Here is a 15,805-nt window from a genome sequence, read left to right as displayed (position 1 = left end):
CAGCGTGACACCTGAGTATAGGAAATGAGAGCAAGAGCTACTACATCTAGAGCTTCAGAGACAGTACAACAGCGTGACACCTGAGTATAGGAAATGAGAGAAAGCTACTACATCTAGAGCTTTAGAAACAGTACAACAGCGTGAGACCCGAGTACACGAAATGAGAGAAAGAGCCAGATGATCACGGACTGCACAACATTTTAGCTTAGCATTGGAAGGATTCTACTATGATCCACATAAAGGCTACTCGCAGTATGCAAGTGTTACCATTGCAAAAATGGAAATGGTTTGTAGTTACTGTCAAGTCTAGAAGTTTAAATCTGAGTCTCTTGTTATTCGCTGCAAAAATGGAAAAGTCAAACACTGCCAGCTGCCAACACCACCACAAGAACTTTGGAATTACACATCAGCAAATACCTCAGAGTCAAAGCATTTTCTTAATACCATCGGAAAATACAACTCATGTTTTCAAATGACATCATTCGGCGCCATATCAGTTGTTCAACAGCCTGGATTTCCATCCACATTCACGGTGCAAGGGCAAATATACTATAAAGCCAGATTGTTACTTCCACTGCCAAATCAACCACCAAGATTACTACAACTCTATTTTATTGAAAACGAACTAATAGAAACTGACCAGAGGTGCACCTACATCTTGGGAACAAAATTTCAGATTGTCCTAAAGTTACAAAGGATATTTCATGAGCGCAGTGTTCTTATTAAAACATTTAAAACAGCATTGGAAAATATGCCATTAATTTAGGCTAATTTAATTGTATATTGTATTTTAAAACCTTTAAAAAAACATTTCCTTGATTTAACATCATAGCTTGTTTTGATTCCTTTTCCTGTTTAATATAGGATTGCAATAACTAAATACCCAGCAAACGCCGGGTAATAAGCTAGTCTATATATATAAAATTGGATGTATGTATGTGTGTGTATGTGTGTATGTTCCACCATCACTTGAAAAGGCATAGGGACATTTCAACCAAACTTGCCATACATGTGACTGAGACTCATGTGAGTGCACCAGTCATCTTTGTACAGCGCTGTGCTATATGTCAGAGCTATATTTGGATGTGTGTATGTAATCACTCGGAAATGCATGGAGACTTTTCAACCAAACTTGCTAGACATTTGACTCAGAGTCATGTGAGTGCACCGCTGATCTTTGTACAGCTCTGTGGTACATGTCATAGATATATTTACATGTATGCATGTATGTATGTATGAATGTGTGTATATATTGCTCAGTGACAGTGTGCCTTTTGCTTACATACTTTTTTTTACACTCAAAATTTTTGGTCTGTAATAATGCTTTCTAGAATCAAAGGCAAAAAAATGAAAACACCGTAGACAAGAAAATCACTATAACTTTATTTGATTCCTATTCCTGTATAATATAAGACTGCAATAAAAAAAATTCCTGGGCAATGCCTGGTTATCAGCTAGTAACTAATAAAGTATATAATAAATGTTACACAATTATGTTACACAAATATAATTTTTTTATTATATTTTATCTTATATGAAATTATGTCAATGTTCATCACAGAATCCTTCAAAGGGGTGGGATCTAAAGTATTCCAAAGGATAATTATTTTAAGTGCAGTATGTTAATAACTTGAAGGATCAGTATATTATAAAAATCCTTTCAGAAGCATTTGGAATATGCAATATTGGGGGTTAACAGCCAAAAATATTAAGGCAATCTAAAAGGCGAGGAGTCGGCCTTTGAACAGTGCTATAGCAAGTGCGGGTAACAACGTTTCTGGCGCAGGCACAGTGAGTGTGATTAGAACGCAGGTAGATTCACTTCTGCCCATTCTGTCCCTGTCAGCTATTGAACAGCCTCAAGTTATTTAGGGGGGGTTTAATATTCCATTACCAACAGGCTTCAAATTAAATGGGGAACAAAGATCGTTGGCACGCTGCATCAGCAAGGCAGCGCCACCTAACATGGGTGCTGGGTCCCCCGCTAGCCGGCGGAGGCATGGGAGGAAGGGGGGAGTTTGTGTGTGAGAAATATGTGGAGATTGCAGTGATAACAGGTGGTTGTAGATGCAATAAATAGTGGCATGAGATAAAAAGGGGAGATGAGCATCAGGAGCACTGAGTAATGTAATAGTTACATAGAAGGTTTGGTTGAAAAAAGTTCAACCACTAGGAAAATAAGCATATCCCAGATATAAAACCTTATAAGACATAGTTGGTCCAGAGGAAGGCAAAAAAAAAACCTTGGTATAATTTGCTTCAACGGGGGAAAAAAATTCCTTCCTGATTCTTTGAGGCAATTGGATGATCCCTGGATCTCTGGTATCTTTACTTTAAATCCTTAATACCCCGTTATATTCTGTGCTTCTAGAAAAGCATCCAGCTTTGTCTTAAAGCAATCCATAGCAGATGCTGAAACTACGTCCTGAGGGAGCCGATTCCACATTTTTACAGACTTTACAGTGAAGAATCCATTCCTTATCCAGAGCTTAAACTTCTTTTCCTCCAGATGCAAAGAGTGCCCTCTTTTTCTTTGTAATGATCTCAAAGTAAATAATTAGGAAGAGAGTTCTCTATATCAGCAGCCACCAACCAGTGGTCCGCATCTCAGGAGAAGGACCTCACTGGCAGGGCGGACTGGCCAGAGCTGCGGACCGAGTCCCCCGTAAAAATCCCAGGCTCAGGGAGGTTGGTGGGTTGTGTCAGGACACAACCCGCCCACTCTCCCACTGCAGGCTCAGATCGGCGATGGCAGAGTGGGCAGGGTTATGGCATCATGACGTCACTATGGGGGAGGTTTCTCCCCCTTTAAGTGACACCTGGCTCCCCGCGCATGCACGGTCCGGAGCGGGTAAAAAAGGTTGGCGACCACTGCTCTATATAAACCATTGATATATTGATACAGGGGGATCATATCCACCCTTAAACGTCTCTTCTCAAAGGAGAATAGTTTCAGTTTAGCTAAACTCTCCTCATAGCTGAGCTCCTCCATTCCTTTTATTAGTTTAGTTGCCCTTCTCTGCACTCTCTCCAATTCTACAATGTCCTTTTTTGTGAACTGGTGCCCAAAACTGGACTGCATATTCCAGATGAGGTCTTATATGTTTTTTGTTTGTTCTTTTTAATTTTTTTGTGGTGTGTGCTTTTTGTTTTTTTATAATTTAATGTGACCTTTTAGCAAATGTTTCTTTTGAATAAAATTGTTTGTAAAATGTTGTTTTTTTGGCAGTTTGTTGGTATGTGATCTCCTTTACAATCTCCCAGGACATACATTTTAAAAAGTCAATTGTGCTTGTTTTAAGCTGTTCCTTTCTCTGAATTGTTTAAAAGGCTAAAAACAGCACAATTGTCTTGTTAAAAGTCAGTTGTTTGATGTGCATAGTTGTGTGCCAAACTTCAGAAGTGTGTTGCATATAGTTGTGTGCCAAGGCGGACCCGCTATGTGCTCGTGAACTGTGTTTTATCAGTTGAAAACTGCACTTTTGCACAGTCCTCATTCAGGTAAGTTTTTTGTGTATATTGCTTGTTTTGCTTCATGTGCTCTCATGCATGTATGTATAGACATGAGTGCACATAAAGCAAAACATGTATGTATGCATTTAGATGTGTGTACATATACATAGAAAAGAGAAATTACAAGAAGAAATAGGCAAAGAGGGCTTTTTGGACCATATTGCTTCACATGCTTCAACAAATTGAAAGGATTGCCTATTTGTTCCTATGATTTCTGATGTCATGGGCTTGGCTACAAGCAACATTCATGGATGATATTGCTTCTGGTTAAAGGAGGAATCCAGCTTTTGTGCTTCCACTACCAAGAGTAAATCCATATCTATAGTGGGCAAAGGTCTAAAATGCCATTCAAACCTGCATAAACACCCTGAAGGGATGGAAAAGCAAGAAAAGGTTTGGCACAAAGTGGATTTGGCTTGGGAAGTTTGAATATACTAGTGCTATTTGTTTTGTGTAAACACCTAAATAATGCATACAATCCAGTATTTAATGAGCATTAAGTTAAGCAACAACACAACATCTGCTCATTTCCAAGAGTGCGTGACCCTGCTTGTGAGCTTGTCAATCAATGTGGTTTGATGTTGTGCTTGGCAACCTGGACCTCCTTACATCACATCAGATGTGTTAGAATGAGTATGCAACTCAGCTGGACAGCTAATTGACTACCAGTTTGGACAGCAAGTGGAAGTGTGGCTGTATACAATAGTGCTAAGATCAGGCACCACAGCACAATGACAACAAATTCCATAACACTAGCACAAATTATCAGAGGACTTGTGTGGCGGCAAATCAACATAAGTGCAAATGTCAGACTTTAAAAAAAAAAAAAAACGAAGAAAAAAAAACATGACAATTTATTCAGAAAAGGACTATGTACATAATACATTCAAATACTAAAATGTGACTCAATACTTAGGAAAAAATGACAAAACATTGCTGAAGAATTGCTAAACAACAGAAAATGGCATTACAAACCAGGCACAAAAACATTGCAGCAACAGATGAAACTAACAATAATGAGGATTACAGCAAAATCACATCAAGGCATACCATCCAAGCAAACTTACTTGATTAACTCCCCACCACCACCACCACAAACCAGTTCAAGTAAAATAGTATTAATGAAATTGCATATGTATTTATATACATTTAAATGTATTTTGACATACACACACAAGTGAAATCACTAAATGTTCCTTAATACATGTTTTGTATCATGTTTGCCTAATAATCCTTTACTAAAATATTTGATTTATCTAAAGCCAAACTAGAATGAAATTTGAATCAGGTCACTAATATTTGTTCACATATTTTTTTACAGTCATACTATTGTGTGATGACATATTAGGGAGTGCTACTTAGTATATATCCAGCTTGATAGAAATTAGTTTGCAGTGTTGCAACCAAAAGAAAAAGTATCAAATCAACAAGTGCAACAAATGTAACAATAAATGAAGCAAGTTTGTGAATGAGTAGAATGTAACATAAAAAAGTACCATTTACACAAAAAAACATAAACCATTAAAGATTGAAACTGACCTGTAAAATAGACTGGAGATGCGCACAGAACAGGGAGCAGGTGTGCCCTAATCAACTGCTATCACCTCACCATTGAGTTTAACAGCTCCTTCTAATTCGCGCAGCAGGAAACCGGTAGGCGAGTTCACTAAAACTCGGGCCTGACTCGCAAAAATAGACTTTACTGACCGGCATGCACATACGCTCTTTTTTGACAAATCAGGCCCAGTGAATGGCAAAACATTGCACAGACAATACACTACAAGACTATAGTGACAGGAAAGCTATAGTTCACCTGGCATAGCAGAATGACGTGCTGCACAAGAAGAAGTACTGCTAATCTGTACAAAAGTATCTTGAGAATTGAAACCTGACCCCGAGTGTGAACTGACTTGGCCCTCCCAGCACTGCTCACCTTAGACTGCCCCCCGCCCTTTCTGCCTCCCCAACCCCACACGAGTCTTGGACACAAAGTTCCTGGTGTTGTCTGATGAAAGACATCCCCTGGTAAATATCAGGGAGGGGTAAGGCAGGGCTCCGCAATCGACTGGCATTGTCTTTGTGATCGACGTGTTGGGCACCCCTGTTGTAGAATATAGTTATCCTATATGGACTTAATTTCATTATATAGTTTGGCGTCATCTACAAACAAATAGTACTTTTAATCCCAAACTCTATATCATTTATAAAGATGTTAAACAATTAAGTTACCAACACTGAACCCTGGGGTACACCACTAATAACCTTAGACCATTCAGAGTATGATTCATGAATTACAACTCTCTGGATGTGGTCTTTAAGCCAGTTCTCTATCCGAAAAGTCCAAGTACACTATATCAATTGTTTTCCACTGTCTACCTGTTTACTTACTTCCTCATAAAAAGAAAGTAAATTTGTTTGACAACTTTGGTCTTTCTTGAAGCCATGCTAACTATCACTTATAGTATTATTTTCTAGCAGAAACTTCTCTATGTGGTTCTTTATCAAACTCTCTAGAACCGTTCCAACTATGGACTTTAAACTAACGGGTCTGTAGTTACCTGGTAATGACTTTGCTCCCTTTTTGAAGATAGGAACCACATTGGCCTTACGCCAATCTATCGGTACCCTGCCAGTGACTAAAGAGACTCTAAAAATTAGAAATAATGGCTTTGAAATAACTGAGCTCAGCTCTTTGAGGACACGTGGATGTAATCCATTGTGTCCTGGTGCTTTGTCAACCTTAATTTTGCTCAACTGTTTCTCAATCATATCAATTTTGAGCAATTGTGACTTATTTAAGGCAGTGACATTGCTGTGATGAATTTGGACCTGAGCCATTTTCCTTTGTGTACACAGAGCTAAAAAAAAAAGTGCTTAGTAAGTCCGCCTTCTATTTATCCCCAGTTACCAACCCAGAGACATCCTTTAACCACCTGGTCGTTAAACCCGACCTTGGTTCGGGGTAAAAACACTTGCAAAAAGTGTTAAACCCGAACATTTCTCAGGTGGTTAAAAATATAAACAAACGTTATATTGCAATCCGATTGTCATACATTGTGTGACAATCGGATTACAACTGAAAGAAAATACTTACCCCGTCCCCGCAGCTCCTCCAGCAGCAATAAAAAATTTATCCTGCATTGTGCTTTGCATCTCTCTGGAGATGCGAGCAGCAGCAGCTCCAGTGTCTGTGTGCCTGTGTGAGGCAGGGCGTGGGAAATCCCCGCTCACATCATCCCGGAGGATGTCATCTTCCGGGTGATGTGAGTGGTGATGTATGGGGGGTGTGTCTGGGAGGGAAATTTAAAAGCAGATTACAATGTAATCTGCTTTTAAATGTTTTTTACAGTACAAAAACACCACACAACATGTAATAAAAATAAAAGTACATTTTTAATTTTATATTTTATTTTTAGATTACATTGTTGTCAATTATTTCATTATTTTTTAAATTATTATTTATAATTATGTATTATATTATAATTTATGATTATAATATAATAAATAAATAAAATTAATTATCATACCCGTGAGTTAATCCTAAGAATTACAAGCCCACAATATAAACAAAAATTTCTATGCAAAAGAAATAGGATCACTTTTTGCATCAAAAAATTGACAGAATTAGAACGCTAGGGGGGGTTAAACTGATTTTTGTGTTTTTTATTTAATTTTATTAAAAGTACTTTTTTTTTTTTTTTTTCTTTTTTTTATATTCATGATATCTACTAGACCCTTGTTTGGACATATTTCTGTAACTTACAGGTCTACAATTTAAAAAAAAATTTCATGAAAAACAGTGTACCGCTTTTGGTACAGAAATCTAGACATCAGTGAAACGCCCAGGTGGTTAAGGGGCCTACATTCTCAGATCTGATCTTTTTGCTATTAATATATTTTTAAAAAATTGGGGGGGTTTGCCTTACTTTCCTTTGCAATCTGTCTTTCATTTTAAAATTTTGCACATTTTATCCTCCTTTTACATCTTTTGTTATATTCTTTATAGTTTTCAAACAATGAAGGTGATCCTTCATTTTTATATTTTTGGAATGCCCTTTTCTTTTCTCATCGCTTGTTCCATCATCAATTTCTTCTTTCACATTCACTTTCAGATCACTTCTCACATACAGCCAGACACCACCACCCTTTCATTTGACTCTGTCTTTACGAAGGAGAGTATAACCAAGAATATTGACAGCCCAGTCATGTGAAGAACAAAGCCAGAATTAATCAATGCCAACTAAGTCATAATGGTCTTCACTCATTAAGGCTTTCAACTCCCCTATTTTGTTCACCAGACTTCTAGCATTGGTGAACAGGCTCTTTAAACCATTGCTGCATTCAGCACCATTGTTTGCCAAATCTTTTTGTTTTTCAGTACAAATAGTACTGCGCAATCCAATGTTTGTTTGTAACATGGAAAGCTCCATACATTTATCCATAACCCTCCCCCAACTATCCCTAATCCACCCTTTACTAGTGGCTGACCCCTGACTAACGTTTGTACCACCTTATTTACCTGTCCCATCCCCCTCTGTTGTAGTTTAAATATCCCTCCCCATTCCCCTAAATCTTTACCCCAGCACAGCAGACCCCCTTTCATTTAGGTGCAAACCATCTCTGGCTTACAGGCTGTACCCCAAAGAAAAGTCAGCCCAGTACTCTATGAACCCAAACCCTTCCCTTTTGCACCAGGACTTAAGCCATGCATTTAGCTGTCTAAGCCCCCTCTGCCTTCTATCATTGATTCCAAAATCGACCAAGACAGCTGGGTCATGCCCAGCTACCCCAGTAATTTGTCCACTCGGTCCACCACATGCCGAACCATGGCACCAGGGAGACAGCAAACCATTCGGTTGAAGGGATCTGAGCGACAAACTATTCTATTAGTCCTCCTGATCATAGAACCCCCTATGACAACCAATTTTCCTTTCCTTCTTGCATTTTCCTCCCAACCCCTACTAGACGGGCTGCTCTCCCGGCTGTTAGGGGTAGCCGTAACTTTTAAAGTTGCCACCACAGGGTCTGCCACCTGCACATCTTCACATAACTTTGCAAATATGTTAGGGTGCTCAAACACAGGGCTGGCCTTCCTTTTATGGGTGCTCCTACCACTGCCTCTAACTACAGTAACCCTACTCCCTACATGTTCATCCTGATTAACCTCTCCACCCTCCACATCTAAGCCATTTAGTGAGCAGGAGACCCCTCTCAAGGTGATCGAATGATTTTAGTGTTGCAATGAGTTTCTCCAACTGGAATGCGAGATACCAGAGGAGCGACTTGCTCACATCTGTCACAGCGGTATTGACTAGTGTTGGTCGAATAGCTCACTATTCGATTCCACCGCTATTTGGTTGAATAATGCATAATTATTTGGGTGATCGAACGTCAAATTGGAACTCTATTAAAATCAATGGGGGAAAAATTCGGTGTAGATCTTCTACAGCCTATAAATACATTTAAAAAGACATGTCAAGACTCCCCCAGCTCTGCAAAACACTGTACAAGTACCGTATTTTCCGGCGTATGACGACTTTTTAACCCCGAAAAATCTGTGCCAAAGTCGGGGGTCGTCCTATACACCGGGTACCGGTACTTACCTGCAGCTTGCTTCACGTCCGGCGTCCCCGCGAGTCGAGTCCCCGCGAGTCCTCCTGTGCAAGCTGCACAGGAGAACACGAGCCTGCACAGGAGGACGTGAGCCTGGATTGGCTCTCCAGTCGAGAGCCTGGATTGGCTCTCCAGTCGAGAGCCTGGATTGGCTCTCCAGTCGAGAGCCTGGATTGGCTCTCCACTAGAACACGCCCATTCATTAAGAAGGAACACGCCCATTCATTCCTTAGAACCAGTAATGTACTGTTCCTTCTGCCTCTCAGTTCTCGCACAATAGCGAGATCAGACAGGCAGAAGGAACTGTACAATACTGGGCGTATAACAGGACCCCCAACTGATTGGTTAGAGTGAGGGGTCGTCTTATACGCCCAGTCGGCTTATACACCGAAAAATATGGTAAAAAAAAAAATAGGGAAGTCTTTTTTTCTGTTGCTGGCAAGGCCATTTTATGGGGCGGTCAAGGGAACATGCCGGACTTTATACGGTCTCCGAGTAGAGGCAGAGAGGGTCATGATGGGGTTCCTCTGGTCCAAAAATTAGCCACCAGGTTTCAGCGCTCCGTTACAAGCCATACACAGGCTTCAGAGTACAGGCAGAGGTCTCTGAGGGGGGTCTTTCAGTCAAAAAATGAGCCAGCTACACAGCTGTGTTATAAGTTACAAGTGACAGGTGGCAGCAACAGGAGGAGGAGGCCGTGGGCACTGAGACGGAGTGGGGACCGCATTGGTAACTGGCACCTAGAGCTGGGTGTAGTGCATCATCAATGCCACCTAGATGGCTGTAATGTCATATTTATGAATGGAGTACTGACAGGTGGGAACAGCAGGAGGAGGAGACTGTGGGCCCTGAAATGGATCGTGGACAGCATTGGTAACTGGCATCCAGAGCTGGGTACTGGGCAGGCGGCATCAGTTACAGCATGAGAATGAGGCGGTGGGCTCTGAGAAGGAGCAAGGACGGCATTAGAGGTTGAGGCCATCACCTATATGGACAGTGTAGGAGACACGAATGGATGAACGAGATTCCAATCTGTCTCTACCTACTATGTAGCGAAACCACATGAAACGGAACAGCCTTGGCAGAATCAGCAGGGAAAGAACACCCTGTTGAGTTTGAGTCTAGGCTGGCATCTTGAGCTGGGTACTGGGCAGTGGGCAGGCGGCAGCAGTAACAGCATGAGAAAGAGGAGGCAGGCCCTGAGACAGAGTGTGGACAGCATTGTTAACTGCCATCTAGAACTGGGTACTAGGTAGGCGGTGGCAGCAGCAACAGCTTGAGGCCATCATCCTTAATTGAAGGTGCACCTGACAACCGACAGTTGGTTGAGCAAGCATGGAGTGGGAAGATATATTTCCATATACAGCTCACTGGGTAACTTTGGTAGAAGCAGGGGAAGATGCAGCTGCAGCAAGGCCTGCATACCTACCTCCGCTCAGAGCACATCGCCATGCAATCTTCTTCTCAACCTCAACTTCCACCTCCTCCTTTGACTCTTGTGCCTCAACTTCTTCCTCCAGGGACACTTCGCCTCGGAGACCCAGCACCTCCCATTCAGCAGCATCTGTTCACCGCTAGCAACAACCTGCAGTTTGCTATTTCAATGCACAATTCAGACGTTGCAACGCAGTCCTGAGGTCCTTAAGCCTGGGTTCCCTCAGCCACATGGGCGCGGCCATTCTAAGTGCCTTGCGGAAGCAAGAGGACATATAGCTAACTCCCAACAGACTTCAGCCAGGCAAGGTCGTTTGTGACAACGGGGCTAATCTGCTGGCAGCCCTGCGTTGTGGGAAACACACACGTACCTTGCCTGGCTCACGTCATGAACCTGATAGTACAGCACTTCCTTAGGAATTACCCAGGCCTCCAGCAGCTGTTACTGAAGGCTAGAAAGTTGTCAGCGCATTTCCGCCGGTCGTACACAGCCAGTGCCAGAGTGGTGGATTTACAGCGAAATCTCAACTTGCCAGTGCACCGGATAATTTGTGATGTGGCCACACATTGGAATTCCACCTTTTACATGCTGCAGCAGCTGGCTGAACAACAGAAAGCGGTGCTGGATTATGTGGCAGAGTCTGTTCGTTTCAGAAGTATACCTACACTACCTTTCTTCAGCACTGCGGAGTGGCTGCAAACTGAGGACTTGTGCACTGTATTGTCACCTTTTGAAGAGGCCACCAAGATGATCAGCAGAGATCAGGCCTGTGTCAGTGACACCGTTCCCATCATATGCCTGCTGGAACAGATGATGGTGGATCTCGGACACGACACAGAGCGGACGCTGCATCAAGAGGTGACGTTTCAAACATTATCTCGGACATGCGTGCCTACTAGGCATAGTGCACCACAAATCCAGGAAAAGGAGGAGGTAAAAGAGGAGGAGGAGGACATTGCAGGCATGGGAAAAGGGGAGGAAGGGGCAGAGTAGGATATTGAGGGTACATGGCCTCCATCCACCCAAACACAAGGCGGCATGTTCCGTGGATGGCAAGACCAGGCGGAGGAGGAGGACGACCCTGTGCTGCTGTTCGACCCACAGGAGTGTGGGTCTAGAATTACCTCAGCTGTGGGGAGTTTTAGTCACAAGACAGCCTTTATGCAGGAGTGCATAGCCAAAGATCCGCGCATACAACACATAAAAACAAAGACTGATGACTATTGGATTGCTACATTACTGGATCCATGTTACAAGCCTGAGATACAACAACTCATCTTGCCCCAATACAGGGGACCTAAAATGCAGCACTACCAAGAAGTGCTTGTAAGGGACCTGTGCTCAGCCTTTCCGGCTTCCAGCAGCAGCAGCAGCAGGGATCCCTATGGCAGTTCCACCAGCCATGGAAGCCAAACAACTGCCTGCCTGTGGCATGGTGGCAGCAGCAGTAGAGGTTGTCTAAGCCAAACTATGCAGGCTTTTTTTCAGCGGAAGCAAGCCGCCAGTCGTGCAGCAATTGCCAATGACACTCAGTAGCGCTACTCAGTCGTGGTGCAGGAATACCTGAGCTCTACATGGGACATCTGAAACCTTCAAAGCCAGGGCCCACTGGGTTACTGGGTATCCAAACTTAAGCAATGGCCGGAGCTGGCAGAACATGCCATTCAGATGCTTGCCTGCCCAGCTGCAAGTGTGTTATTTGAAAGAGCATTTAGTGCAGCTGGGGGGTAGTGAGTGACAAGCACAATCGCGTCTCTGCAGAAATATGTCGACGATTCACTTTTAAAATAAAATGAACAAGGCCTAGATCGGCAATGACTTAAACACCCCCTCTGCAGAGTGTACTGATTAGTCGTCAACTGCTGCACGGCCTGCTGACATCTTGATGGGAAGAGCACGTTCGGCATCTCCTTCTACTCTTCCCCCTCGTGGCCCTCTACCTCTACTCTGTCTCTGAGGTCTCTAACTTGCAATGGAGCTGTGTAACTGGCTAATTTTTTTTTTACTGAGCACATCCCTCAGGGCCCTCTGCCTCTATCTACTTTGAGTACTATATCACTTGTAATGGAGCTGTGTGATTCATAACTAAATATTTGTATATTTAGTAGAGAAATACATTTTCTGTCCTTTTGGATAGATAGCAGGTGGTATCAAAAATAAATATCTGTATTTTCTTTACTGAAATACAGAAGTTTTTCTGGCTTTTTTGATAGATAGCAAGTGGTATCAGAATTAAAAATATGTATTTATTTTACAGAAATAGAGAAATTTTTCTGTTCATTTTAATGGATAGCAAGTCGTATCAGAATTAAAAATCTGTATTTTTTTACAGAAATACAGAAATGTTATATTTATTTTGATAGATTGCAAGTGGTATCAGAATAAAATATCTGTATTTTTTTTACAGAAATACAGACATTTTTATATTTATGTTGATAGATTGCACGTGGTATCAGAATGAATTATCTGTTCTTTTTTTACAGAAATTTTTATATTTATTTTGATAAATAGCAAGTGGTATCATAATGAAATATCTGTATTTTTTTTACAGAAATACAGAAATTTTTCTGTTTATTTTGATAGATGGCAAGTAGTATCAGAATTAAATATCTGTCTTTTTTTACAGAAATACAGAATTTTTCTGTTTATTTTGATAGATTGCAAGTGGTATCTGTTAGCCCTGGGAGTCCTGCCGGCGCTGCTGCTCCTAATTGCAGGCATGGGCGCCGGGTCCTGTCTTTAAGGTAGAGTAACCCCAGTACCTGTGTTCTATTCCAGAGTTTCCTTCCTGCTGGAGACTTGCACTGGTGTTTGAGCTGGCGTGGGTGTGTCTCTCCATCTGTGAGGCAACACATACACGCCCTCTGTTTCTACAGTCTATGGCTGGATCTCTGCCAGTATTTAAAGGCACTTCCTACTACAGGAAGTTGCCTGAGCAATCCCAAGGTTTTAGCTTGTCTAAACTCCTAGTGCAAAGTTGCTGTGTACTGGACCTTGTTTACTAACCCTTGGACTTAGCCTGTTTGCCGCCTGACCCTGACCTCGGATTATGTTTATGGACTATCGCCTGATTGCCGCCTGACCCTGACCTCGGATCTTGTTTTTGGACTTTGTCTGATTGCCACCTCCCTCTTGGCCACACAAGCCCCCTCGGTGCTTGCACCGAGTACCCTGACCCCTCTGGTCAGCTGCCACTGACCCAGGGATCACTCTGGAGTGGCACCTGGCAGCTACCCTGTGGCCCAAGCCTCACCATCAGAGGCTCTAGTGAAAACCAGGTAGCGGCTTAGTTACGCCCCTCTGGAGCATACCCAGTCGGTGGCACAGTGGGTCCACACTGCAACAGTTTGCTCAGGCCATGGACTCTGCTGATCCGAACCTTCCCAGTACCACGGAGTTACGCCAGGAGTTGGCTCAGCAGCATGAGCGTCAAGATCAAATATTGTCCTACCTATGCAATGTGAATATGCACCTGAATGATCTGACATCTGCCAACCCAGCGCCATCAAGCTTCTCTGCTCCAGTTCCTGCCCCTCCTCCTTCCAACGTACTAGGTTCTGGACCTCGTCTTATAGCTCCCCCACGTTTCAATGGTGACCTCAAGCAGTGCCGGGGGTTCATAAAACAATGTACTCTTCATTTTGAACTTTTACCTCACCAATTTGCCTCTGACCGAGCCAAAGTGGCTTTTCTGATGTCACACCTTACTGGGGAGGAGCTGGCCTGGATTAATCCCTTCTGGGAAAGGAATGACCCAGTTATAATGGATCTACAGGCCTTTCTAGAGACCTTCCCCAAGGTGTTCGATGAGCCCAGTCGCACCGCTTCTGTCACATCCTCCCTGCTGCGGTTGCATCAAGGAAAGCAATTTGTGGGCCGGTATGCAGTCTAGTTCCGTACTTTAGCCTCAGAACTCCTTTTTGGGAGGGGCTCTGTGGGAGAATTAAAGATGAATTGGCTGGTCGGGATGTTCCCTCATCCCTGGATGACCTCGTCTCCCTGGCTACTCGAATTGATTTACGGTTCCAGGAACGTGCCAGAGAAGTGGCATGTAAGTGGGTCCTTGTCATCTGGCATTTTCACCTCCGCAAGCTTCTAAAACACTGCCTCCCATGTTGACGGCAGTCCCTTAACCCATGCAGGTCGATCGGGTTAGGCTGTCTGAACAGGAGCGCAATCACCACCGTGCCAAAGGACTTTGTTTCTATTGTGGTAGTTCTGATCATGTGCTCCGCACTTGTCCCCTGAAGCCGGAAAACTTCCGAGCCTAGGATCCGTGGGAGAGGCGGCCCTAGGTGAAGGTAATTCCTCTCCTCCCCTGACTCTGCCAGTAACCTTGTCATTAGGCGATGTTCGATTTACGGAGATTGCGCTTCTTTATTCCGGAGCAGCAGGGAACTTCCTGCAACAATGCCTAGTGGATCGTTATCAGATACCTGTTCAACACCTACAGAGGCTTCTGACCATATCGTCCGTCGATGGAAAGCTTCTGTCTGAGTCCATATGCTTTATAACAGAACCTGTAAAATTACAGGTGGGAACACTTCATTCTGAAGAAATTGCGTTCCTGGTTCTGTTAAGTCTGTCGCATCCTCTCCTTCTGGGACTTCCGTGGCTACGTGTTCGTGAACCTGTCCTTGACTGGAAGCCTGGGGAGGTGCTACGTTGGGGACCATTCTGTCATGGAAAGTGTCTCCTTTCTGTCCTACCAGCTCGGTCAACACAGGTACCACCCAATGTCCAGGGTCTGCCGGCAGCCCATCGTGCTTATATGGATGTCTTTGATAAAAAAGGAGGCTGAGACGCTACCCCCTCACAGGCTGTATGACTGTCCTAGTGACTTGGTCCCGGGCTCCTCGCCTCCTCGTGGGTGCATCGATCCCTTTTCACCAGCAGAGACTCAAGCCATGTCCGAGTATATCAAAGAGAACCTTGACAGAGAATATATCCACAAATCTTCCGCTCCGGCTGGTGCAGGTTTCTTCTTTGTGAGGAAGAAAGATGGCTCCCTACGTCCTTGCTTCGACTACAGGGGTCTTAACAAGATAACAGTAAAAAATAAGTACCCGCTTCCCCCAATCCCCGAATTGTTTGACCGCCTTAGGGGAGCCAAGGTTTTTTTCCAAATTAGACCTACGTGGGGCCTACAATCTGATCAAGATTCGCCAAGGAGATGAGTGGAAAACCGCCTTCAATACCCGTGACGGTCACTATGAATACCTGGTAATGCCCTTTGGACTAAGC

The sequence above is a fragment of the Pyxicephalus adspersus genome, chromosome Z (genome assembly GCF_032062135.1).
Source record: "Pyxicephalus adspersus chromosome Z, UCB_Pads_2.0, whole genome shotgun sequence".
Lineage (NCBI taxonomy): Eukaryota > Metazoa > Chordata > Amphibia > Anura > Pyxicephalidae > Pyxicephalus > Pyxicephalus adspersus.
This window is presented reverse-complemented; position numbering follows the sequence as displayed.